A 26,245-nucleotide genomic window follows, 5' to 3' on the forward strand; every position below is an offset into this window, starting at 1 on the left:
CTGTGGACCAGGAATCTGAAGACCAAGTTCAGGAAAAAATTTTCCTGCCCATTCCAAATGTTTTTAGAAGGAGGACTTGAGGAGGCTTAATTACTGGAAGATTTCTGGAACTTTTGCCCGAGTCCTCTGTGCACATTATAGAAAGTCGTTGTAGGAGGCATTTCTCTAAAAAGCGGTCGTCTTTGGTTAGCCTCGTCAAAACAGAAAAACTGTCCTGAGATTTTTGTTACAATATGTTAATCTGGAGACAGAACTGGCCCAAACGGTCACTCAGTGGATTCTCTTTCTAATTTCATTTTAATTTCCACACTGTGTTGGAAAAGAAGATCTCCAAACTTGTTTAGGCCCTTAATTGGCTCAAAGAGGAGGATGCCAACAGAATGATGCTGTTCTGGATTGATGACCAAGGCCATGTGGTACAAATTCTCTCTCTGGTGTTGGTCTTGTCTCCTTAAAGTATTGTCACCATTGAGCTCTTACTGTTGATGAAATGAACTTAAAAATATCTTTTACTTTCACTTTGCCTAGAAACTCAAGCAAGCATCAATGCCATCAATTTATTTTGATCATGTTTCCATATTTTTCCTCACAATTCTGTGGGTGTGTAAAGTTTTTGTTCCAATAGGTAATGAGTATATTTGCATTATATTATTGTACCAAGAGGGATTTGAGGCATGCCTTATGCTGTAACCTTGTTCTAGAAATGGTTGTCATCACTTTGTCCTGCAGTTTTCTCTTTTTAGAAGAAAGGTGGTGGGTTTTTTTGTGTTTTTTTTTTTTTTTTGTTTGTCTTCCCCCCCCCCGATAAGTGTTAGGAAGTCTTAACTTTTTACTGATTAAAATAAATTTTAATTCAGTACTTAGGCTGAAGTAGTGAATACCTTAGAGATGATCAGCAACAAGTAAGATCACTCAAGATCCTAGATAAATCTAGATTGTCATCTTCTACTGTAGCCTCTGATGTGCTGAAGGCCATTGTAGAAGGGTCTAAAGTCACTTTCTTTGCTGTAAATGGTTGTTCCCCAATACGGGGCAGTTCCTTAGAGCTGCTGTGTTCAAGGCTCATATCACAACATCATGTTTTATTAAGATTTGACAATTTTAAGTCTGCAGCAACTTTGGTTGCCAAATCTCAAATATCTATGACCCATTTTTTCCCAGGCTGGTAATATTGTTGAGTTTCCTGCCAAATGAAAACATTTTCAACAGTATGTCTGCTCAGCACTTCTGAAAGTCTGGCACTGTGACTGTGGTGCCCAGTTGCAGCAATTGGGGAATACCTCTAAAAAGTGGCTTTTCAGCATCACAGGGAAAAGCAGTGGCAGAGGCACAGGGATGTATGCCAGTTCCTAAGGTAGCAATTGGTCAACTGTGTGACTGATCAAACACATTTATTGTTTTACTGGACAAACACTTCCTTCGATTCCATTTCTGCTTGTAATTGCCCACCTATTGCAGCTGTTCTCTCCCTCTCTTAGAAGCAATGGATCTTCTTTGGAACATTTACATGATTAGCACTGGAATTAAGAAACACCTTTGAATTTCAGGAATGTCAAATACACAACTAGCTCACAAATGCTTCTAGAGCAAGGATTGTTATGAAATGTGTTGGGATTCTTTTTGCCTTTTGTTTTGTTTGGTTTTGGGGTTTTTGTTTTTAATGCTGATTATGTGTTGTAGCATAAGACAGAGTGGCCATTCATCTGTTTGCTCCCGTGGCAGTCTTACTTTCCTAGTCCTGTAGGCAGTCTTAGTTTCATTATGTAGGTTGTATGTGGAATGAATGTATCCTTCAATGGGCTGGGATGCACATCAGCAGGATCCTGCCACAGCAGAGTTGTCTAAAATGCACATCAGCTATCAGTAGGAACTTCACTGATGTATAGGAAGCTCAGCGTGCATTATACTGTCAGTGTTTTCTATCCAGCTCATCTCACTTCCTTTAACAGATGATATGCACAGCTTTTCCTTGTTCCTTCACTTTTCTGAAGTCCCTTTTGCTCATTTACAGGTGACACATTTACAGGTGATGACTTTGTGAGTAAAATTGGTTTGCTGTGCAACAAGGAATTGTGAAGTCATCTTTATATTCCATCTGAATTTCTCATTTTGATAAAATGTTTCTAGTAAACTCCTTGGCAAGTGGCTGTAGTCAGTTGTTCAGGGAGATAAATAATTTCCCGCTCTTGGATAAATTAATAATTTCTACTACTGGGAAGCAGGAGCATAAGTTTATACCCTACTTTCTGGAGTTTGGAACAGTTTCCAAATGAGTGTGGTAATATTGGATTTGAAATAATTCTCCAGTTTTGGACAGCTTTCTAATGTGCTGAAAGATGCAAAGTGTGTAGTTGAGCATCATCTTGTCTTCAAAGACATGTTTTGAACAGTAGCTTTGAAGTGGGGTGGGAAAGGGAAAAATAAGGCATCTTATGATTCTGTAGTGGTTTTAGAAAAGTGCAAGGCATTAGAGCAATTGAAAACAATTCTCATTGCATTTAAGTAGTGCAATAGGTCGATGATACTTTGCATGCAAAGTTGGTTAATGAACATGTTAATTAAGGTGGAAATATTATGCTGCAACTTTTAAATGCATCTTGATGATGAATTTAATGTTACTTGAAGATACTTTTTCATCCTAAGAATATTGGCATCAAATCATGGAAAGTGCATCATTAAATCTGCATTTCACTCATGAAATGTATTTGGTAATTATACAGCTCTTAGCAAGTCATGGGTTTTATAGAAACAAGAATGTGATCTAGGCTTTGTAGCATTTCTTTCCCTTCTAGTAACTTGTGTTGCAAAGTACTGAGTTGCAAGCTATCATTCATAGAGGGACACTTACTTTTTTAAGGCATGTATAACTCATAGTATCAAAATATGTATGGCTTTTATTTTCTCAGCTATAGAGTTCCTACTTCACGGAGAACAGAATGTTAACCTTTAGAAACTTGTAAGGGATTTTTGTTTCATTGCTAATTTAAATCAAAAAACCCGAAGTAGTTACTTCTGCGATTTGCTGCTCTTTTACTGTATTATAAGCAAGACACTGGTTTTGATCCTTGTTCTATGCTGTACTTTTTACTTTACCCTGCAAGCATAGCTTAATTTGCTATGTAAGCTGTCTTTGCGGCTGTTGAGCAGTTGGGCGCAAAAAGAGAAAACGGGCAGTAGAATGATAGTTTTGAGGAGCAAGTGGACCTAAAGATTACTAAGATAGGAAGAATAACCCTGGTTTTAATTGTATCCACATTTATTGGCTAACACGCTATTAAACATCATTGTATCTGGGGATTTACATTAAATCATGCAGAAATATATCCGTTTGGGTTTGGAGAAAGAAGAGCTGTGTTTTTTTCTCGCGTATATTGTAAGACACAATCTGCTGACATTGCGCTGGTAGCTATGAACGCATCTGATTGAATATGCCACATTCTCAGTATTGGGGAGTTCCTTTATTATTTTGCGATGTGTTTTACCACTGAGTAAATCAGAGAAGTAAGGAAAGGTCTTCAACAACTGAAATTAAAGAAGTTAGTGAAGATCTGAGTTAATTTATCCAAGAATATTAAGCAAGTGTTCTTAAAATTATAAAAGTCCTAATGCAATTAGCTAAGCACAACTGCACCTTACTGAATGCGCAGTCACCCCAGAAGTGGAAGAACGCCCGAATTGTTCAGATTCCGTCATATCATTCCAGAAATTGTGATCACTGTTATTACAGTTAAAGGGTGGGGTCAGTGCTTCAGGCAAAAGGCCAACAAGTAACATATTGCTGTGCCAGTTTTATGAAGATGGGTTTGCAGAAGCAGACAGTGTTAGGCAGTTCAGTTCTATCACTTTAAATTGGATATAATTTTGTTATTAATGTTGTGCGTGGGAACTCTTTGTCTTGTAGCCTACAACTAAAGAGCTAAAATATGTAATGCTGTTTGTACCTTATTGATGTGATTTCACGTTCAGGAAAAAGCTCATGGATTACTTTGTTTCTGAGGCAAGGTCTGAGATTTTCTTTTGCAGCTTATCATTTTCATTTTTGTAAGATGTGAATTCCATCTAGGAATTGTTCATCTCTGAGGTTCTTTGGGATAGGATACTCAATATATGCAAAAAACCATCAAATAAAAATCAGAGTTGTATAGGGAAAAGCAGACGATTCTCTTATGCTGTAGCCATGACTCAATCCTTGCTGTCTCTTTGTGGTTTGGGGAAAATATTTTTTGGAATGGGCAGCTTTTGGTGAGACATAAAACCAAGGTCTGCCCGCTATGAGTGCTAAAGATCCATCCATGCAAATGTAGGAGTGTTATCCACTTTGTTTTCTTTAAACTTCAATCTTGAGCAATGACATTCTTCCTGCGTTTTGCTAGCATCTTTCCTGTGATGAAGCACGTCGTGGCCAGCTTTAAAATAGTTTTGAGATTTCCTGAATGGAGGAAAAAGCTTTCAAAAAGGGCGTGTTACTCTTCATGAGTGGGACACCACCAAAGCATGTATGATCAAAGTGAGTGCTGTTGAAAGTCAAGCTAATTTGGATTGCAAAAGGTAGTGAAGAGAGAGTTCTTTAGCTGTACGAATGGCTACAAAAAGAAATAGCAGAGCTCTGTTATGCTGTGAAGAGTGGATTAAGGTGAAAGGTCCTTGTACAGTCCCAAATGAAACTGACTGCTGCAGCTATCTGTGCCTGCAGTGGTCAACAGGGGTTCAAAGGCAAGGTGACTAATGTGAAAAGATTTGGAAAGTAGCATTGCATCTTGTACCGCACTACTAACAGATTTTATTTTAAAATAAAATCGCTGTTGGTGGCAATTAGTTGAAGTATATGCTGATTGAATAAACTGAGGATTTAAAAGTAAGTACTGTTGCATAAATTAAGAAAAATCATGTCTGGAAGTCTTAATTTAACCAAACCATTTCACAGGAGGACAGCTCGGAGATGAGAAGGTTTAAGGCAGACTTGAAGGCTTTCCGGTGTACATTGATTTTGGGAAGCATTGAAGAAAATGAATACTTGCATCAAAAAAAGGTTGTTGTTATTCTTAAATACGTGGTTAAATAAGAAAAATAGTAAAGAACAGTAGTGTTGGGGGAAAAAAAAAGAAAACGTGCAAGGGGAAGGTAAAGTCTTGGTCTAGTTTTTAAAATCTTGACGTTGCTATGTTAAAGAGAACCCAAGAAAGGGTTCTGCAAAGGAGATGACGTAGTTGGAGCAAGGAAAAAGCAGTTGCTCAGCAGGATTTTTAAAAATCAGTTAAAATTGTAGTGCTTTAGTTATTCAGTATAGTGGTCAAGGGATGTAGTATCACAAACCATGTACTTATTAATAGCTTTCTTTTGCATTCTATTAGAGGTTATAAAGGAAACAGTATAAGATAAAGCAAGATTAAAGTTGGAGGTAAGTGAAGAACGGGTCAAAAAGATGCAAGTCACTGGGTGACAGGAAGAGTAGGTGGTCAGCTATGGCAGAAAATTACCTTTTCCTGGATGGTGGTGGGAAGACCAGCTGAAATAGATTTTGTGGATAATGATTCAAATTTTGGTCTGCCACTCAGTCTGTAAACATGTTTATATATCCAGTTCTTACTCTGAAGTGCTGATATATCTTTGTGTATTGCTAATTTGTTTTGGCTTAACGATAATGAAATAAATTACGTTTTTTTGTTGACCTTTCCCTCCTTCCCTAGTGTGGTTGTTATCTTACTGGTTTTGAACCATAAAACATCTGAATCAGTTGGTGAATTGAGGGCATGGGGACGTCATTTCTGTTACTGGCAGTGTGGAGGGGGCTGTTTGACAGCTTTGCCGTTACATGTGGACATTTGATGGCAGCTTCTGTGATTTGGAGATACTGTTTAGCTGTGGTTTACAAATGAAGAACACCAGTCCGGGAGCTCTCTCATAACCTATAGTTTGAGATAACATTGTCTAGATCCTGGCAGAGCTGTTCTTCCCATTCCCTCTGCTTAATTTTGACCTACTATTGTGGTATGTTTTTCTTTCCCGTAGCTGCTGCTGATCTGCTTAAGTCACTTTTCTCGTGCGTTCACTTGTTGGTTTTTTGTTTTTTTTTTTTTTTTAAAGCAGATGTGGAGGAATGTTTTTAAAATGCGTCAGATGTTCCATGGTAATACAAATGAAAATTTTTAGGTTTTAGCTATGAAAGGTTAAGTTACAAAAAGAGAGTTTAAAATTTTGATGTTGTAGTAGATTTTGAGGGTGTTTGGGGAAGGCTACAAACATTTTCGATAGGCTTGTATGTCAGCCTATTTGCGTTTGCTGTAATTGATTGCTTTCTATATTTTCAGGAGGACAGAAAGTTAAAGGAGGACAGGTCTTTAAAAATCTCTGCACACTAACAATTAAGTGAATGTATTTGTATAGTTTTCTTTTGAGAAATTCCTTCCCAGGTGCAGGACTTAATATTTCCTTTCGCTGAACTTGCTGAGAACTTTATATGTGAATCTAGGAGAATTCTTGGATATAAGTTGTTAGGAACCAGGTTAAATATTAAGAAAGAATAAGTTAGTATAGAACTATAACCAGTGTCATCTAACTGGCATGTTCAGTATACGCATATGATAGCTTTTTGTTATTTCAGTATGGGCTATTTCTGAAAATATAAGCTTCAGTCTTTCAAACCAGCACTGCCAGCATAAGTTTTTTCACAGTAATACTCAAAGGAGCTGGCTCTCTTTTAATGTATTTATTTCCTAACCCTAGGCAAAATTTTGTAAAAGATGAAATTCATTAGGACATTTGACCTTCAGCCTTACGTTCATGTATTCAAGATTTGAGCTTAATTAAAAAGAAGTTAGAACATAGTTCTGGCTTTATGTGGAGAGTTCTTTTTGTTCTGGGTGAAATGTAGTTTATGAAATAAAGTACAGTAACTTTTTGACTAGTTGCAGAAATGTGTAGGCCTGTGTTTATGACTTGATCTCTGCTTAACCAGTGTATTCAAGCTGCTGAAGCTTAAATTTTTAAGGACATAGTTATACTGAGAATGTGGGGGGGTGGGGGATATTATTTCTTGAAAAATAGTCTGTTGGTTTGTATTTTGGTACAAATACATGCGTAATTGAAAAATCATTTTGGCAGTTTATCTGAGTTTATCTGTGTTGGCCAAATCCATTAGGTAGTATCTACTGCCTGTTATGCTTTTCTGTAAGAAAAAGAAGTCGTTTCTTAAATTGCATGGTGTTGACTAGCACATATGGAAATAGCAGATAATTTATGTAATGTTTTAATGGGTCCTTGAACCCCCAAATACTCTGAAAAATTGCTTTTCTTTTGTGCTATTGTAGGTTGAGTGTAGGACAGTATCGTTAGCCGTTCAAGTGTCGTGGGTCAACACATGTTTCCTGGTATGCAACTGTTGAAAGGGGTTTTTTTGCTTGTTTTTCTGCTCTTTTTTTTTAATGTAACCCATACACACATTGTCAGAGCTCATATATTATTCTTCTAATCCTTGTCCAGTACTGTGTATTTATTTTCAAATTTTCACTTAATTTGTTTGGAGTTTACAGCAAATATTTTTCATATTATTTTTCTTTAGTATGATCTGTTTCATATTTTGGAGACTTAGGAATGTAGGAAACACTGATGCATCAGGAAATGCTGCATGCAGTAGGGTATTTCTGCTCATCTTGTATCATTACTCCTGAGACAAAATGATGAATACACTGCTATATTTGTAGGCAGCTTTGCAGTCCTTGCTGTTCAGACAAGACCGTCATGTCTCAGATGTTGTCATCTTCAGCATTTATGACATAGTCATCATCTTACCAACATAGATTGTGTCTTGTAGCATTTTATAAACGTCTTCCTGATATATTACATTTTAGTTTTCCTGGCAATGCATAGCTAAGCTGTAAGTTATTATTTCTCTATTGAAATGTTACCTGACAGTTTCTTTTGTCTAAAGCAGTGGTATCAAACTTTTGTGGCCTTGTAAGTGTCAATGCTGAAATACTAATGCGTTTTAGACCTTAGGTTTTGGTCTCCTTTCAAACTTGACCATAGCAGCAGCTATCTGCCTGGCTGCGGGTAACTTGAAACAGTTTCACAGTCTTCTAGAGATCACTTTTGCCAATACAGTAATATTTTATGTTAGATCAGGGGAAAAATAAAAGCACCAAAAGTAGTCCAGTGTTGCACTGGAACACTGTATAATTTATTCTTAGTAGTTAAAAAAGCCTGAAAGTTTTCAGGTGATTTTTATGTTGCCTGTATCATGAAAGAGTAAGTAGTCATTCTTTTAAAAGAACACGCTGTCCTTTTGGATAGCTGTGTTGCACAAGTGATGTCCAAGTCAAAAGTGTGTTGGTTTTGTTTTGTTTTTTGTTTTACTTTTTATTTTTCCTGCAGATGGCTTTCTCTAGGGTATAATTTGGAATAAAATTCAGCACTGTTAAGTGTTTTGGCTCTTTATTTTATTCAAAATATGTAAGACATTACAGATGTCTTGAAATATTTCTATTTCCTCTGTATGCTTATGGGACAGAAGAAGGGAACCCCCCACGGTTGAATAGTGTTTCTATTTTTATATATAGGAGTACCACTAACATTTGGTAAATTTGGGGAAAGAAACATGTTGGTTATTTAATGTTTTCAGTGAGAATGTGATCTTTACAATTTAATTTTCCATGTATTAATTTCTACTATTCAATAGATTCTTCTATTGTGTGACAATTATTTGATAATAATTTAACAAATGTATAATAAAAATAACAATATATTTTCCCCATCTCTTGTGCAGTTTACAGGAAAAAGATGTGGCTTCTGTTTCTACACCCTGTATTTTATGAGACGATATATAATTGGTGATGTTCAATGATGTTCAGTTTGAAAGAACTGTAAGGGCAGCCCAGGTGCCTTTGGATGGCAGAGACTGGAATTATCCCACTAGTAAAGAACTAAAAGAAGGCCTCTTCTGGGCATTGCTGTCACTGCAGAGGACACTTGTGTGCAGTTGAAATGTGCAAGTGTGCTTATAGGAGATATTTTTTCTACACTTGTTAGCTGTTTTGGGACAGAGGGGGTAACATGTTTTTTCTGAACAGTAAACTTAGCTTACATTTTCAGTGCTCTTAACATTGCATTGTTTTACTTAATTACTAATAACTGGCATTTCTAAGCAGTAAAATATTTTACAAGTCTTGAGTCTCACCAATTATTTTGTATTAAATTATCAAGCCAAGATAGAATTATCTAATCCCTACCAACATACTTGAAAAAAAATTTTATTCCTTCATATCCAATCCTCCTCAGTACTTTCCAAGAACCAAATTTTATGATATAAAATGATACAACATTTCGGGTATGTTGCTCATAAACAATAAATTTTACTTTCTTTTTAAAACATGTCAGTTTATTTCAATTTTTTTTTTCCTCCTCTTTCTGGCTTCACACAGAAGAACATATGTAATACATCAGTTTATTTAGTCTGACTAGAGTATGTTAATTAGCACCAATGATTTGTGATACAGTGTCCAGCAATTCTAGTTCCACCATCTAGTTTCAGTTCTGTCCAAATTGATAGTGTTCTTGAGAAGAGGATGTGTGCGGAGCATCTCCAGAACTGAAGGGAATTAATTGCACTGGTGATACCAACATGCCATATGCCACAAAAGAAAACAAACGAGCAAAAGAAATCCCCAAATCCCTCTTGGCTTGATTTGGTTGAAAATTCCTTCTCAGCTCTTGGTTTGGCATATTGCATTTAGTCACATAAGCAAGACAGGCCAGCCAGACTTCTCTGCAGTACCTGCCAGCCCCATGAAGTGCTGGATTGCAGCTGCTGGCTCTCTTGCAAAAACTCTAATCTCCATTTAGGTATTCAGGTGGAAATTCTGTCTAAATCACTATGCTGAAATGGTTGAAGCTCTGAAGTATCAGATCTAATTATAAACATATAATATAGAGCTTCAAGTGTTATGCGCATGTTCAGGTCCTGAAAAGTAAAGAACAAGAGGTTTTATATACAGATTTCCAGGTCCCACACCGGTCTGGGCTGACTTAAGCCAACGCACGTGGACTGAATAATTTCTTCCAAAAGCTGTTCAATTTTACTTGAAGAGCTCCAGCTGAGGGGAGCCTAGTGCTTATGCAGAGAACCTCTTCCAGTTTTCCACCCCCTTCACTGACTAGAAAGTGACATCTTATTTTGAGGTTTGAATGTTTATGATGATGACTTCTGGATCTTGTAATGCACTGGATTTGGAACGCTCTTATCTGAAATCCTCTTACTAGCAAACACCTTATCTGCATGTAACTACTTTATAAAGTGCTTCTCAGCTCTCTCTGCAATAAACTAAAAAGGCTGAGCTCTTCTAGGCTTATGATATGACACTTGTTTTCCAGCCCCAGGTGTTGGGGTTTTTTGGTCTTACTTGGAAAACTGTCCTCTGCATTCTCTGTGACTGCCCAGTAATGACACTTGGGCAGTGATGATGAAGCTTTTTAGCTGGGGGGAGGGTGGGGAATTAGATAATGCTGTTTCAATAGAGGTGCCTTCACTGATGTGGATCTCTGCTAATGCTTAGTCTTTCCCAGTCTGCCAGCAGGCTGCTTTTTTTTTATATAATTCCAGTAACATGACAGAAGCATGCTCCCCATAAAAACTGTTAATGCTTTATTTTGCTCTGTTTTAATTATCATGTGGTGGAGAATGGAGAACATACAAGTTGCAGTCTTCTGGTAATTATGCAAACCTCAAGTTTAAGATGTCTTCCAAACATGTCATACGCTGGAGAAGTGCCAAAAGGGAGGAAAAGCAGTTGCCATGATAAAATAGGAACTTACAAGTAACAGACTTCCTTTTTGCCAAACTTCTCCGAAGTTTCAATTTGATAGGTTTTGGAATCTCTTATCATCTTAGTTCAGAAACTGCCAAATTCTGCAAACCTACCTGGAGGAAATACAGAATATTCATCAAAATAACTGTTTACTGGCATGCCAACAGTGTGCTGGAAAGCATCTACAGTGGCACAAAGCCTTTTTTGTTTATACTGGTGCTTTTGCAAGACACGCTCTCTTACCACACCCATTGAAGACATCCTGTAACGTAGTCCAGCAGTAATGCCCACAGGTTATAATCCAGGCCTCAGTTTTGTGGGAAGAGAGGACAAGTATGTCTCACGTGGTTGATCCCATTTTTCTGCGCAGGAAACTGAAACTCAATGGAAAGCACCAAACTTTTCAGCTGTCTTTTCATGCTACTTATTTTACTGAGTTCTTGGTGAGAGTGCTGACAGGAAATGCATTTCATATTTTTCTTAATTAACGCTGTGGAAATGTAAAATTCAGTAGTAGCAGCCAATGTACAGAACTTCATTAATGGGATACATTAATCTAGCAATCCAGTCATTTTGTTTACTTATTTATTTCAGGTCCTAGTCTAGGCTTTCACTCGCATGAGAAGATGTTTCTTTGTGAGATTTTTAGCCACATTTCATTTTCCTGTATTTAGGTACTTTCTCTTCTGTTTCTTTGCGGAAACTGACACCTGCAAAAGGGGAAATTGATTGTGAATGTAGGTGGGAGATAGTAACCAGAGGCATATAAGAAGTACTGTTAAAATTCCCCAACTGAAGAGACCAGAAATATAGCACTCTTTCTGTAATTTCCTTTGCTTATTTTTAATTGAAGTTCTCTTAGCTGAATCAAGCTTTCGGAGCAGTGAACTCTTGTAGTTATCTCTGTCTCTTGCATCTCTCATCAGCTTGAGGGCGATGGGGAGCGGGCAGTGGCTGGTGGGAGCAGTTGCCGCCATCTTTGGTGAGGTGGGGGGCTGTAGGATGTGGCCCTGGCCGTGCTTGCTTTTCGGGACTTCTGCTGCTCACATGGCTGGAGGGGCTCATGCCAGGCTTGGTACTGCCAACCTATTTAAACTTCCCCAGACTTTCCTAAAGCCCCTTCCCCATGCCAACCATCCCCTCCTCCTTTCCCTTGATTTCCCCTTACTAGGTGTGACTGGTGACACTGGGAGGGTTGTGCTCTCTCTGGACTAAAGTGGCAGAAAGCTGCTTGGGGGGCTGTTGTCCGCGTTCCAGATCTTGGAAGCTTACTGGGTTATAACAGTATTTGGATTTGAAAATAAAGGCATAGGACAGGGTAAGGTAGATTAATATATTTTTAACTTGATGTCTGGTGTCCAAAATGGTTAAAAGAGGTAATGATAATTCACTGGGATAGATGGCACCGCCATTTTGGTGGCATTATTTCTAGGGGATGGTTAGACCAGAGGACTTAGATCTCGTCTCAGGAAACCCATTTGTTTCAGTTCTTGGAGGGGAGGTATCAGGAAAGGCAGGATTCAGAAGTACGTGAGTCCTATGCAGGTTGAGTATGACTGACCCCAAAACATGGAGGTTTTCTATCAAGCATGGGAGCTGTGGAACGACCTCCCCCAGAGCCTGATGTAGAAGCACATATCCCTTCCCACTAATACATTTGTTAAGTTGCAGGCTGCTGCATCTGTTTAGCTGAGTTCCTGACGTTCGTTCTGCCACTCCTCTGGGCCCTTTATGGAACTCGGAGGGAGTCTGAGAGTTGTATTATGAAGAGGTATATTTCAAAAAGAAGTTGGTTATCATTTTGTTCGGACCAAGTGTATTTTACTCAGGGGCTTTGAGATATACGTTACCCTTTTTTGTGGTTTGTTCTATAAGCACATGTTCTAGTCTAATTTCTGCTCTCTATTTTAAGAACAAATTTTGACTTTTAAATTCACTTGCGTATTTCAAGACTTCCTGTTCTGTGTTTTGTCATCTTGAGACTGTTGGCATCCCTCTTAAATCTCTTAAGTCTATTTTGTGCAGCAGTTGCAGGCCTTTCACTTGGTAGGCCTCTGTCAACTCCAATCAATGTTCTTTTTAGCGTGCACTGTGTTACCACGTACTTACACACCCATGTGCTTTCTTCTAAGTGTTGAGTCTTCGAACCCTTCTCTGGGAGATATATTCTAAGGAGTTATAAGACCGTCAATGCAAAAAGTTAACGCAAGGCCGCTTGCGCTTTTTTTTTTTTTTTACAGTTTCTGGAGAGCAGCAGAATGTATCTTCAAACCTGGTAGCAAGGCTGGATATGGTATTGACAGTGTGGTTTAGTATGTGATCATGCAGGCGTAAGCTATAAAAATAAGATAATGAGGTCTTTGTGTATTACACTAGTATTTTATATAATGTTGACCAGTTCCTCTGGAGGAATACTTAAGCATTAAAATGTCAACTCAAAATTTATGATCATATAAGTAGCTTACTGTGTGCCAACTGTAATTGTTAAGTAGTGTACATTAATTACCCTGCTGTACTTTTATATATAGTTTATAGTGTTATCCAGAAGAGGAGTTGGGAAGTCATTAAAGACTTGAAAAACTTTATGGCAGCTTTTGTAACGCAGTGCTACTACTGTCAAAAGAGAAGAGAGGAGGCAGGTGAGAGAGAAGGAGAGAAAAAAGTGCACTAGGATAGGTTAACATTTCATGCTTGACTGATAAATACATATAAAATGCTCATTTATGTTTCTAAATGGAAACTGTTTTTCTAGGCTTGTATACCTCAGATGACTATCAGTCTTCTGAAGTGTAGAGACAGTAGTCAGTAAAAACGGGGGGGGGGACCAAAAACCCCCAAAAAACAAACCACCAAACCCCAACCCAAAGTAAATTAACTATTGTCTTAGCATCACAATGCATTTTGAAAACCACTGAATAGGTTAAGAGGGACAAAGGTGCTTCTTTATCCATTTTGTACTGAAAATTAAAACACAAGCTTTTAATACAAAGAATTAATTTCTTTTATAATGGTGATATTTTTTTAGTGTCCTTCTTTCAGTGTTGCTTCAGGGATATTCTAAATATCAGGTATTTTCTACCCATACTTTCTTTTTTGTCTCATACCCAAACACAATTCATCGCTATAGACCTGTATTCTTCAGGTTGAAGTGTAATTTACTAAAGTCATGCCTCAATTGAATGTACTGCTGCATTGAAATTGTCTTTTCTGATTTCATATTGAATATTTAGTATCTAGACTTCTTGTTATTCTTATAACCAAGGGTGTCGTTGGTAGCAATTATTGCTGACAAACAAGCACTTCTTGGTAAGAAAAATTTTGAAGGCAGGCTACGTGTTCCTGAATTTCAGTTCCAAGTCCTGAGTTTAAAATTATGACTTTTTAAATTTTTGCTGAAGTTTAAAATGTATGTTAAAAAAATAAATTCTCGGGCATAAAATGTCTGCTTCAGACACCTAACGATTTTGTATTTGGTTTGACATATTGATGTGCATCTGAGAATTTCTGGCTACTGTCCACAGTTGTCTCGCTCTCTTTGCCTGAGGTAGTCCACAGCATGGTGGGTGTGTTGGGTTTTGTTGGTGGTGAAAAAAGATTCTGGGTCCAAGGGTGTCAGAATATTTAAATTGCCATAAGATTATCTTGATGGGCACTTGGCAGAAAACAAGAGGAGGGAGCATGGTTTAAATAAATGAATAAAAATTCCAAACTATTAATTATTTGCACAATCCTTCCAATGTAATTTTCTTACTAAGCATGATTCGAATAGAGACATTGGAAGTTCATTTTGAGAAGATGACCCCATTCAGAATGTCATCATTAATCCTGTACTATTTCTGAAATAAAGACATTAGCATACAACAGTTACTCGTAAAGCACCACATCTGTAGTCTAGGTTGGTTTTATTCAGAAATAGAATACTATTTGACAGATATATATATATATATATATTTTTAATAAGCCACTGAGATGAAGATATCAGGTGTTCTAAAAGCAGAAAAAGAAAACGGTTTGCCAGTGGGTGTAATTTTCTTTCTAAAATCCAATTCAAGTATTTTCTTAGAAGACTAACTAGGAATACAGTCCTTGAGGAAGTGCTTTTTACAAGTCTGGGTTTTCAGCATAGCAGTTCATTGTGCAAAGGTGTTTAAAATTACACAATGTTATGAGGTTTTAAAAAAGCAAAACAATGAACTCGAAACGGATTGGGTTTTTTTCATATGCCTGTGTAGATGTACACCCAGATGTACATATTTACCAGTATGTGGGGGAGGTTAACCTAGTTCTTGATGAATTTCAGTAAAAGAATTCTCAGTCTCTGATTTTGGGGGATGAATTAGCTGATTTTAGTTGAGATGTTTCCAGATGTTTTAACTTTTCTTCTTTTGTTGGACTTTTGCTACAGGGTCTCTGTGATAAGCTTGAGCATCTGATTATTGAAGATCACTTTAATCTGTAGCTCGAAATAGAGAATACCTTGTCTGTCATTTGTGCAGGATTAGTGCCATTGAGAGATCTTTCAGTAACTTTCAGCCTTAGGAAGCCCAAGAATGTGGTTGAGGATCTTTTCTGAGGGGAAGCGTTTCTTAGTGTCTTTTTTGATGTGGCTTTTACGTTTGACTGAGACGGCTACCGAGGCAGAAATGTCCACGGTGCATGGGGAGAGTCTGTCCCAGACAAGGAGAGGCAAGATTATTCACCTGTAACTCTGGTTGGACAGGATGTCACCTGTAGCCACCAACAACCATCCTACTGCTTCTAATGTGATTCCCCAAAGTATTTCAACCAATTTCAGGTGTGAGAGGCTAAGGGGCAGGTAGTATCCAATAACGCCAGCATGTGCAGGCACCCAAGTGTGGGTTTTTTTGGTTTGATAAGGGGAGAAAGCACGTCTTTGATTTCAAACGAACACTGTGCTTGCACTCCTTTTGCCTTTCCTCTGTCACTGCTGTCATAGGTTAGAATGTCTGCAATTAATGAAATATATTAATGTGGGCTTCTTAACCTTTTTTCTGGCTTCAGCACCCTGCCAGCCCCTGCCTGGGCTGGGCTGGAGAGGTGGGCAGCTGGTTCGCACGCACCTTTGGGGGAGATCCAGGTGGCAGGTTCCAACAGTTCATGGGTGCTACGAGGTCACTGTGTAAAGGTTCATCTTGGGGGACTCTGTATTTCAGTGCAGATCAGGGTAGAAAAGTCCTTTTTATTTCTTTTGTGATTAAAAGCTATTTTTTTCTTTATGAGTGAGTTTAATTGTTTATGGTTTATCATCAGAATGTTTCACAACACTTGAAACAGGCTTTTACCTGGAAATAATTTGGAGTATACTTCAAGTGCACTAGTTACATTTTAGACTAGGCTAAGGATAAATATGCAATTTCTTAGATACAAGATGTTGAAAGGCAGGAAGATGTTATAAAATTCAGTGTATATTTTGTATTCTGTTTACATTCAGAGATATCCCCAAAGCTCCAAGCATTTCCTTAGATTTACAGCTTCATAACATTGCTTTTTTATTATGCCAGTGAGCATTGTAATTGTTTTGTTTTGTTTTGTTTTAAGTAGAGGTATGCATCTGAAAAAGAAAATTCCCTTTGCCAAAATTCCATACATAAGTGAATGGTGAAATGGTGAAATACTCAGCAGCTGGTGCTAGGTCTTGCAAGTCCAGATGGGACAAACTTCCTTCACATAGTGTCCAGAACATGGTCCTTTATTTTCAGGGAGGTTTGTAGAAGAGATGATGATAATACATGTTAAAAACAAAGCACAGTTATTTGAAAAGTAAAAGAAAGCCTACAGAAGCAGGCAATAAAATGAAACATTATGCCCAGAGTGATTCAAGGGAGGATCAAATGTTTGGGGAATGAGTTAAACTAGAAAGGAAGGTGGATGTCTGTGTCAGATGTTTTACATTCTAAAGTCATTTTGGGATCTTTTAATTCAAGTCTTGTCAATAGAGGTCAAATGTTTTCTATTTTATGTGCATCCAGATAGCTTTGGATTTTGTTTAACAAGGAACAAGTGCACAAATATATTTTGAAGAAAATATATAGTGTGAGAATATATTTTAAGTACTGTTATTTAATTATTTAAGTTCAGGGTTCTGTAATGGTATGTCACAGGCTTCGTCTTCTGTTTCTGTATAAACTCTTCAAAAAATGCTTTCAACAGATGACTTGCAAAAAATGTATCATGTTGTAAACTTTCTGAACAAGCTTTTTCCCCTTTCTACTTTAGTAGTGCCATCAGAGGTAGTGGATTTCTGATGGAGAGCTGACCAGATTGTTGATACAGAAAACAATGTAAAGTGCAGAGAGAGCAGTCTTCCAGTCTGCAGCTACACAGACCCTACTAGAATATCGATCTGAGTTTTTGTTATGGACTTGCTTGTGGTAGGGGTGCAAGCCAAGAGGTAAATGACAAAGTTCTAACATGCAGTTCAGCAAATGAGTAATTTCTGATCAGCAGATACGGAAGGCAAATAATAGAGTTCTGCCGTGTTAAGGATACAAACGACTAAAATTTTTCTCTAATGAAACTTGAACACTATATAATTACTGTTCAGTATAATAGTAGTATTTAGTCTTCACTTCTACAGTACCCAGTAAGCCTTCTTCCTACATCCTAACTCCTCCTGTACTTTAATAGACATTGTGTCTATTTTTATGTTTTCTTCAAATCTTCAACAGGCTTTAGAGTACTCCCCAGGGAAGTGGTCATGGCCTCAAGCCTGTTGGGAAGCATTTGGACAACGCTCTTAGATGCATGGTTTAACTTTTAGGTTGCTCTGTGTTGAGTCAGTAGTTGGACTCAATCCTCATTGGTCCCTTCCAGTTCAGGATATTCTATGATTCTGTCATTCTAGACACCAAAGCTGGATACAGTATATGTAAGGTATATGCTGATTTATGCAAATGGTTAATTTTAATAGAGAAGGACAAGGCAAAGAGTACGAGTACAGCTATGGCTCTAGATAGGAAAGAAGGAACAAATTTAAGAATCAAGAAAAGATAACATTTTTGACTTACAAAAATTAGAAGAAACATAACTTTTAAACATTCATTAATCACGTCTAGACTTTAGAGATAAGGCTTGTAGTGACGACATACAGAATTTTTCAAGGTAACAGACTCAGCTACACTGCTTTAAAACACTATGCGTAATTTTTAAATCTGTATGGTTTCATGTTTAGTCTGAAAGCATTTGTGGGAATAATTAAAGGAAAGTTCTCTGCTTTAGTAGGCACCTGCAGTTTCAAACAATGCTTAAACTGCCGTTTCAGCACCTTGATTGTGTGATCTCTTACACATTCTTCAGCACGCCTTCTGGATATTTGCACCAGATTTTAGAAGGCAATCAGTTGTAATATGGAGTCTATTTGAAGCACTAGCCACCACTAGAGACTTATTTCTGTAAATAGTGAGGTGGACAATCTGATTCTTTCTAATTTTCAGTGTCTTTGATAGAAGCCATGTTCTGGTTCCAAGAATTGTAGCCAATAAGTGAAACAATATGGGAGCGTGTTCATTTTTAAACTTTTTTTTCTTGTTTACTGAAGAAGCACATGACCTTTGAATTATATTCACAGTGGTGCTTTTGACTGTTTTGGTATAGCATCTGGTTTGGTAAGGAAACATTTTCCTGTTCTTAGTGGCCAGACTGTGCTGGTAATTGTACTGGGTAGTAGCTTTTATTTATACTAATTTGGAAAGTTTTTCTCAACGTTGTTTGCATTTCAAATATTACACTAACATTTATTACCTTATTTTAAGGAAACTGAGAATCGTTCATTGTTTAATTTCTTGGAGGAGCATGTTGTCTTTATCCTCAATCTTTGTATTTATAAATTCCTTCCAGTTTGTTTCAAAATACAGATTCTCTGTGCAGCCAGTGGTTGTACTCTACTTCAGCTGTTTTCCTTAACAATCACTGTTTTCTAGTAAAATAGTTAAATCTAGAAAGTATGTGTTATACACAGGATCATTTTGAAATCGGGAAGAATTCTCCCTGACATGAATAGGGTTTAGACATGCATAAAAATTGAGAGATCGCTATTGAAAGCAGCCTGCCGTAACTTCTGATAGTTAAAAATTTAGCTGTTGGTTTTCCCTTTGCATTTCACAGTTTACAGGCAGATGTTGGTATAAATTTTATGCAGTAGACCTGGCAATAATGGCTTATCACAATAAAAAGAACTGCTTTAAAGTACTTTTTTTTTTAGAATAAATACAAAATGTATATTCAAAATGAACCTACCAATCTCTCAAAATTGGTAGAACCTGTGTATATCATATGAAAACCAGTTATGCATAAGCCGCACACCCCAAGCTCACTTACTTGTTATTTGGATGCACAATACATTATTTGTGGATTATTTGGATATACGAGCTTTTCTGTGCCTTTAGTAGGGTGGTGTTTGGTGTGTGCAGAATAGTCATTTGTCCAGGAATTCCAGACACTCAGAAATCTGATAGATTGCTACTTCTAGGTGTGAGAAGCTAAAGGGCAATGGCACCAGCAAAGATCTGTCAGAACTGGTAGACTTGGCATGTCTGAGAGAGTGTTAAGATTGTCAACTCAAACGTTTGGAACTTTAGAGGTGCCAGAACTAGGACTGCGTAAGCAACCTTAGTTTGACCTACCTTGTATGGATGATTCAGTTTTAATGTTACACCATGGCAAGATTTTATTCATTAACAGAATCTTATTGCATTCTTTGCATTTTGGCTCATACTTGTTGAACAAATAGCTTTTCAGAGTTTGGGCTTTTTTATCCTGTTTGAGCTATGTATTCCAGGCTTCTTTTCCCACACACCACTTAAATTCTGCAATACATACAGAATCGTAATGATTTCATTGTCAAACTTTTTTCATGATGCTTTTCTTATAGTGTCTGTATATATCACCCATATTACATTATCTTTATAGCAGTCCTGCAAGATTAATAGTGGTATCTTCTTGTTTTTAACTGACATAGGATGAAAAACAAAGGGAGATTAGGCCGGTATTATCAAAATCATGGACTAATACTGGATGCTTAGCTTGGAATGGCTAGGATGTCTTTTCTCAGAGTACTTTTTGATGTTCAGAACAGTTATTCTCAGCTGCAGGAGGGGGTGCTTAGCACTTCTAAGGATACAGGCTCAGAAGTGTTAAGCTGACTATCTAGAATATGAAGAACGTAACATGAGAAAACTTTGGTTTTGAAGATTTTCCCAGGGCCATAAAATAAAACTCTGCCTCTGATACACAGTTTAACTGCTGTTCACCTAAGACTACCCAGGTTTTATTGTAGAGATTCTAAGGATGAATCTGTAGTAAATGTTTGTTTACAACTTACTCTTCATGCTCTTTCAGTTTTTAGCAGCTGTCCAGGGGAATGAAGCAGTTGCTGGAAACATGAGATTTTCACCTATCTCTCTGATTCCTTTGGTATCTGCATTGTTTAACAATTCTAGAAATGTTTTAGGTGTTTTGGGGTTTTTTTTTTTGTTAATTATTATTCCTAATATATACAGGGGCTGTTACCTTTGCCCTGTGTAAATTCTAAGTTTATAATTTTGCTAATGATAATAATGTACTTGTGAATTTTTTGTGTATGTGACTTCAGCCTTAGGTAAAAGAAACAGTGAATACAAAATTCCATAAAGGCCATCTCAAGAATCTTCAGCAAATAATTTCTGAATTTCCGCACACTCTTCCATTACTGGGAATTAACCAATGTTGTGCTGTAGTCACTTAAAAAAGAAGAAAAACAATACACTTTTCCCTTTGCTTTTGAGCTGTAGTTCTCTTTTTGTTCATGCTGCTTGTGCATCTCTCTTCTGAGGTCAGTGTTGCTGTCTTCGGTTCTGGTGACCTGCACTGCTACAGCGCTGGTCACCTTGAAGGAACAAATACTGAAAGGATTTAGGTTTATTTGGTGCGTGTTTTAAGTATTGTACATATTTAGCCTGCTCATTGCTGCAAGAGCTTGAAAACATGTTGTATTCTAAGTACATATGAATTATTTGGAGAACTGCAGCCGCTTTGAGAAGCAAGTGATTTTCTTTGTCCCTGAGACTTAAAAAGTCACAAAACTTGACTATATTTTTCACAGGGGTGGCAAAATTTATATTGCTGCTATAGTATGGCCTCTTACAAAATTTCACATGTTCACAGTGAAGTTTAGAGAGGTAATAAATGGATGAAAAATATTGCTCTATAAATAGTCTTTTGTAGGAGTAAGTATTGAATAACTTTGCAGGTAGGTGTAAGTGGAATATCTGTGTTTGATTAGATAAATTAATCGAGAAGTAAGTGGAGAAATGAAAAACGTAGAGATATTCCAAGACAACAATTTTAGCTTCAAATTCTAACCTGCTATCCAAATGAAACCTGCATAGCATGTCAATTTATTCCTGTTGTTGCCAGTTAAACCTTGCAGAGATGATCTTGAATACTGAATTCAAAAGAACATTTCTACAGTTCATAGTCTTTCATATCTCCCTTCGTGTCTGTAGAGCTAGATTTATATCAGTCTGACCAACTCCAAGGCCTACTGGGTTTTCTCTATTTTCTCCAAATTTTGCAGCCCTGCATATGTTCACTGCAAATGAAATTAACTGCTTATTTCAGATAATTTTCTGTTATATTGTTTAAAAATATTTTTTGTATTTCTTAAAACAACTGGTATTGCTGCTTAACCATATGTGTCTTTTTCTTTTTCATGTTTCATTAGTTTTGCCAGCCTGGAGGATGGCAGCTTTCGAAAGAGAGAAAACAGCCGACCTTCTTTGTGGTGGTTTTGACTGATATAGACTCAGAGAGGCACTACTGTTCCTGCTTAACTTTCTATGAAGCAGAGATTAACCTGCAGGTAAAAACATTACAATAAGTAACAAAAAATGCAGAAAAAAGTGTCTAGAAACAACAGATTAATGTTGTAGAGGACAACTTTAGAAAATATTTTGCTGTTCCTGGTAAGGATGTATTTTTCTGTCATACAGAAATGCATGTATTTTTGCGCAAAGGTAAAGCTCAACCTACTTATTTGTGTTTGTTTTTTATCCACTTCACGAAAAAAACATCGAAAAACTTTTCATAGACTTTCTTTTTCTCCGCCACATGTGGTGTTTGAAGTTATTATGCTTTTATTTGGGGTTTGTTTTTTTTTCTTTGTTAATAGGACAGCTAAGATGGTGTTCCTTTCATTTACTTCCGTGTTTGACATAGCATAAATGATTCTCATCTTTGTTCTAGGAAAAAGGTTTATTAACTTCTGCTCCCTCTGCTGGCCGCCTCTATCAGGCCAGCACAGGACAAATGTGTAGAAGTATGCTGTAAGCTGTATACATATTTCTGTAAGAGTATTTATTGGCAAGATTTGTGTGAGTGTAAATGGCAAGATTTTAAAACTGATAGAGTAATTCTTCAGTTTTTAGGTAGGTCAGATTTCGGGTGTCAGCTGCTTGGCAGGGTTTGTTTTTAAACATGTATTTAGTTATTTTTAGGCAACCTCAGTCTTTCAAAAATAGACATTTTGTTTCTTATTTGATGTAAAGTACTTCGCAGAATCTCTGCTATGGCATAATGCTTGGAATCTTTAGAAGCTAGAACCTAGGGAAAACCTCATCCGATCTGTCATTGCGGACTCTCATTGTTATGTTTTGAAATATTTTCTTTCCCACATGAAAATTAAAAAATAAGTAAAACCTTGGCATTAAGTATATTAAAATTACTTAAGATTAAATAGACAGCTACGTAAGTTTTTTTTCTCTCTTAGTAACTGTAACATTATTGATTAGTTTAAGAAAATGCTTTTAATAATTTAATACTGGAGTTGAAATGTTACCCTACTTGTAGAATAATTAAAAGATGTGGCATAGTAATAATAACATTGTGCTTTTTCTAAGTGCAATTGGAAGCCAGAGAATAATAGTTATTCCTGTGTCATCAGTGCTACAGTTTAGGTGGATGTTTTTGTAGATTATTAAAAGGAGTTAAAAGGAGAAATGTACCCAAAAAAGTAGATGTATTTTAGTCTTCAATTTTAGTATAGATCAATGGACATCTTCCTATTAAAAATGTTATTATTATTTAATATCTATCATCTTTCCTTTATTTCCTTGATTTTATAAGTAAAGAGTGAAATATTATGTAGTAATTCTTTCCCAGCTGATAAAAATTTACAAAGGCTGACTCTTCCGCCACTTTATGTATTTCATAATGTATACTAAATTTAGCAAACTTGTTATTTATCCTGTGGTTTCTAGCAGCTGCTTTTGATTCACTATCCACATCTTTCAAGAAATGCTCATCACAAAACGTCCAGTATTAGCTAAAAGTTTTTTTCTTATATTGCTTAAGTATTAATACAAAAATAAAAAAATAATTAAAAAAAAACAACAAAAAACCCTAATGAAAAAACAATCAAACGCCAAAACTGAGCGCAGCAGGATGTTGGTTCTCATAATGCCATTCCTGGCTATGTTGTAAAGAATGCATATTTTTCAGATGAACTTGCTGTGGTGAAATTTATTCTATGAGTGCATTGTTTATAGCCAAACTTCCTGTTTCTTTCTAAAACCCAAAGAGAATAATTGAACGTGCCCTGTTACATGGTCATTAGACAAGAATTCAGCACATGTACAATCTGTAATGAAACATAAGCTTATGAAGCATTGGGCTATGAAAGTAATATTGATTTAACCATTCAGATGCATGCCTCATTAAACAAACAGTCCGTGAAACATAATGTCCAGGACTTGAAATGAAAGCTGGACAGTACTTTTCACAGTTAAATACAGTTCATGGGGGTTTTTTACTGAATGGTATAACTCCCTAAGACAAAAGTAAGATTAAATTTCAAAAAAAGAGGGGTTACTTCTTTCGCAGTAGCCTTCACCAGGTAAACCTTGCTGATAAATGAGATTGGTCAGAATTCAGCTAGAGCAGATTAGATGTTTGGCTTGGTGGAATCGTCTTCACAAAATCTGGAATCAACTACTTGGAGTTTCTGTGGTTAATTAAACTGCAAATTGAAAACAAACTCATTTCTCAGCTTGTGAATGCTAGAAGAGAACTATCGAACCTTTTTTGAGCTTCCTGCATAATAATACAAGAACCTGTTTGACATAATTGATCAAGGTGGGTCTGAGAAGGATACTTATGTCATTGCAGTTACCTTCATTCCTGTTTTGGCTGTTTGTTATAGGATAATTTGTAAATAAATGCTACCTGAAGAGTAAGGTGATTGTACTCACAGGGTGTATCCAGGTGGTACCTGTGATAACCTAGGGTGCAAGATTCTGTAGAACCTAGGGTGCTAGCAACTGTAGAAGTTATACAGTCTGCAACATAGCAACTGTAGAAGTTATACAGTCTGCAAGAAAAAAGTATTTCCCTTTGTATCTCTGAAAGCCGTGGATTTAGTTTAATCTCTTGGCAGTTGCATGCCATAACAAGTTTTCCAGAGAAAAGTAGAGGCTCTAGTAATCAGCTGATGGCCTATTTTCAATTTCCCACCCCTGGATAGAAAATAAAATACGACTTTATTTGTTGACATCTGTGAATCACACTTTGCATTGTTGCAGTACTGTCAGTCTGAACTGACCCAGGATTTATTATCTGCAGGGATGCTGGTCAGTTTGTTTGGCGATCAGCTCTCATAAAGTTGTGATAATATATCAAAAAGATAGATGTTATATGTAGTCTGATTAATACTCCATGTCTGTATTCACAGGGAAGGTGAACACATGATATTCCATTAAATATGGGAATAGAACTCGCTTGGTGCTCTGAATGTAGGTGATACAGCTTTGCCATGTAATCCTCCATGAATTGTTCTGTTTTACGATGCTAGTCTCACTTAATTGTCCCAGTAACATTTGTTAAAACTATATAAGGAAATGTTCCTCATCTGAGATTAAAATGAAGCATTTGAAAGTTTGACCTTAACAAGAGCCTAAAGTCTGGAATGTGATTAGACTATTAGACGCAGTCTAATAACAAATTAACAACAGTAAAACTGGTGTCATTTAAAGACTTCCTTAGCATGTTTCAGAGCAGTTCAATGTGCAAGATTTCTCTCTCGCCTCAAGTTCCCACCAATAGAAAGTGTGAAGAAATCTGAGATACTGCACTGGTTTCTCCTTCTAGCTTTTTGTGTCTCCAGCACATGCTTGGTCTCATCCACGTTTCTGTCTGGCTTAAGGTGCCATTTAGATGCTCTAGCAAATAAAGCTGGATGCCATACTGACTTGCATGTATCTACAGGAATTAGAAGAAGGAGAATAAGTAAAGAACATCCCTATTTCCTCTTCCCTCACAGTGTCTTGAAAGTGGTTTTTTGCTTGTTTGCCTCCCCCCCCCCCCCGTATTTTGATTGTTGCTGTGGACTTCAGATTTCATTGCTTTGAAGTCTGCTTGAAATCTCATTGATTTGAAGAAAACCGTGTCCTATCAACCAAAAAAATAGTCTACGTATCTTGTTTTTCTGGCAAGTGAAGCCAGAAGCTGTTGAGCAGCCAAAGGGGTATTCAGAAAACTCATAACTTACATCTACAGAATCCACTCATAAAACTCGGTTGCTCTGTGTGTGTAACTTTATGAGCCATCAAAAAATGCATATATTTATCTCTGTATAACTGCGTGGTGTATACACTGTTTGCTAAAATGAGGTTCTTATTTCTAACAGCAATTTCTGGATGTTACCACTTAGCACACAAAGACTTGATTTAATACTTTTGACTCAGCATATACTTCTACTGACCTCAGCTGTGCTTCTTACGAATTACGCAGTTAGAATTTATACTAACAATGCTTGGAAGAGCACCATAGATAGAATCTTTTGTAAAAAATGTTGACTCACATAATTTGGGAACTTAATGGTCAAATTGTATGCTGCTTTGCACTTTGAAAGAAATTTATCCTCTCTCCCCAACCCTGCCATCAACAAATTAGAGAGTGATTTATGCCAGTAACTGAGCCTGTGCAACTGCATTTCTTGCATTACAGAAAATCTGCTCAACGAGATCAGCACAACCTCCCAAACATTTGTTTATAACAATCTTACTACAAGATTGTATCATTCTTGTGTGTTGTCTTAAGCATATGTACATTAAAACATTGCGATCACAAAGTTGGTAAGATTAAATATATCATTCTGGAAAATGCACATAAGTAGTAATTCACAAGTCACCCATTTCCTGCCATTCATGTTCTCTTCCTCTCTCTGCCCCCCTTGCAAAAAGAGGAAAAAGAAATTGTAAAAATCCCAAACCATAAAATGGCAGATTCACAGCATTTGCAAATATTTCCTGAGTCAAGGGAAAAGCTGCCAACAAAATGACTTCATGCTTCATAAAGTTTTAATTTTTATGCTTGGACTGGAGAGTTGGTGATCCTACTGTGTCAAAGCGTATGCTGCTTGATGACTCACTGACGTTTGGTTTTTAGCAGAGGAT

General features: G+C 36.9%; 1 protein-coding gene across 1 annotated transcript in view; it reads left to right on the plus strand.

Moving 5' to 3' along the window:
* The window catches only part of SBF2 (SET binding factor 2), a 217,886-nt gene that overhangs the window by 39,614 nt on the left and 152,027 nt on the right, over positions 1-26,245 (plus strand). Inside the window, exon 2 of the mRNA XM_009890946.1 lies at positions 21,520-21,657. The gene's annotated coding sequence lies outside the window, so the exon portion shown is untranslated. The remainder of the gene's footprint in view (positions 1-21,519; positions 21,658-26,245) is intronic.

This window comes from Charadrius vociferus, unplaced genomic scaffold (genome assembly GCF_000708025.1).
Source record: "Charadrius vociferus isolate BGI_N301 unplaced genomic scaffold, ASM70802v2 scaffold248, whole genome shotgun sequence".
NCBI lineage: Eukaryota > Metazoa > Chordata > Aves > Charadriiformes > Charadriidae > Charadrius > Charadrius vociferus.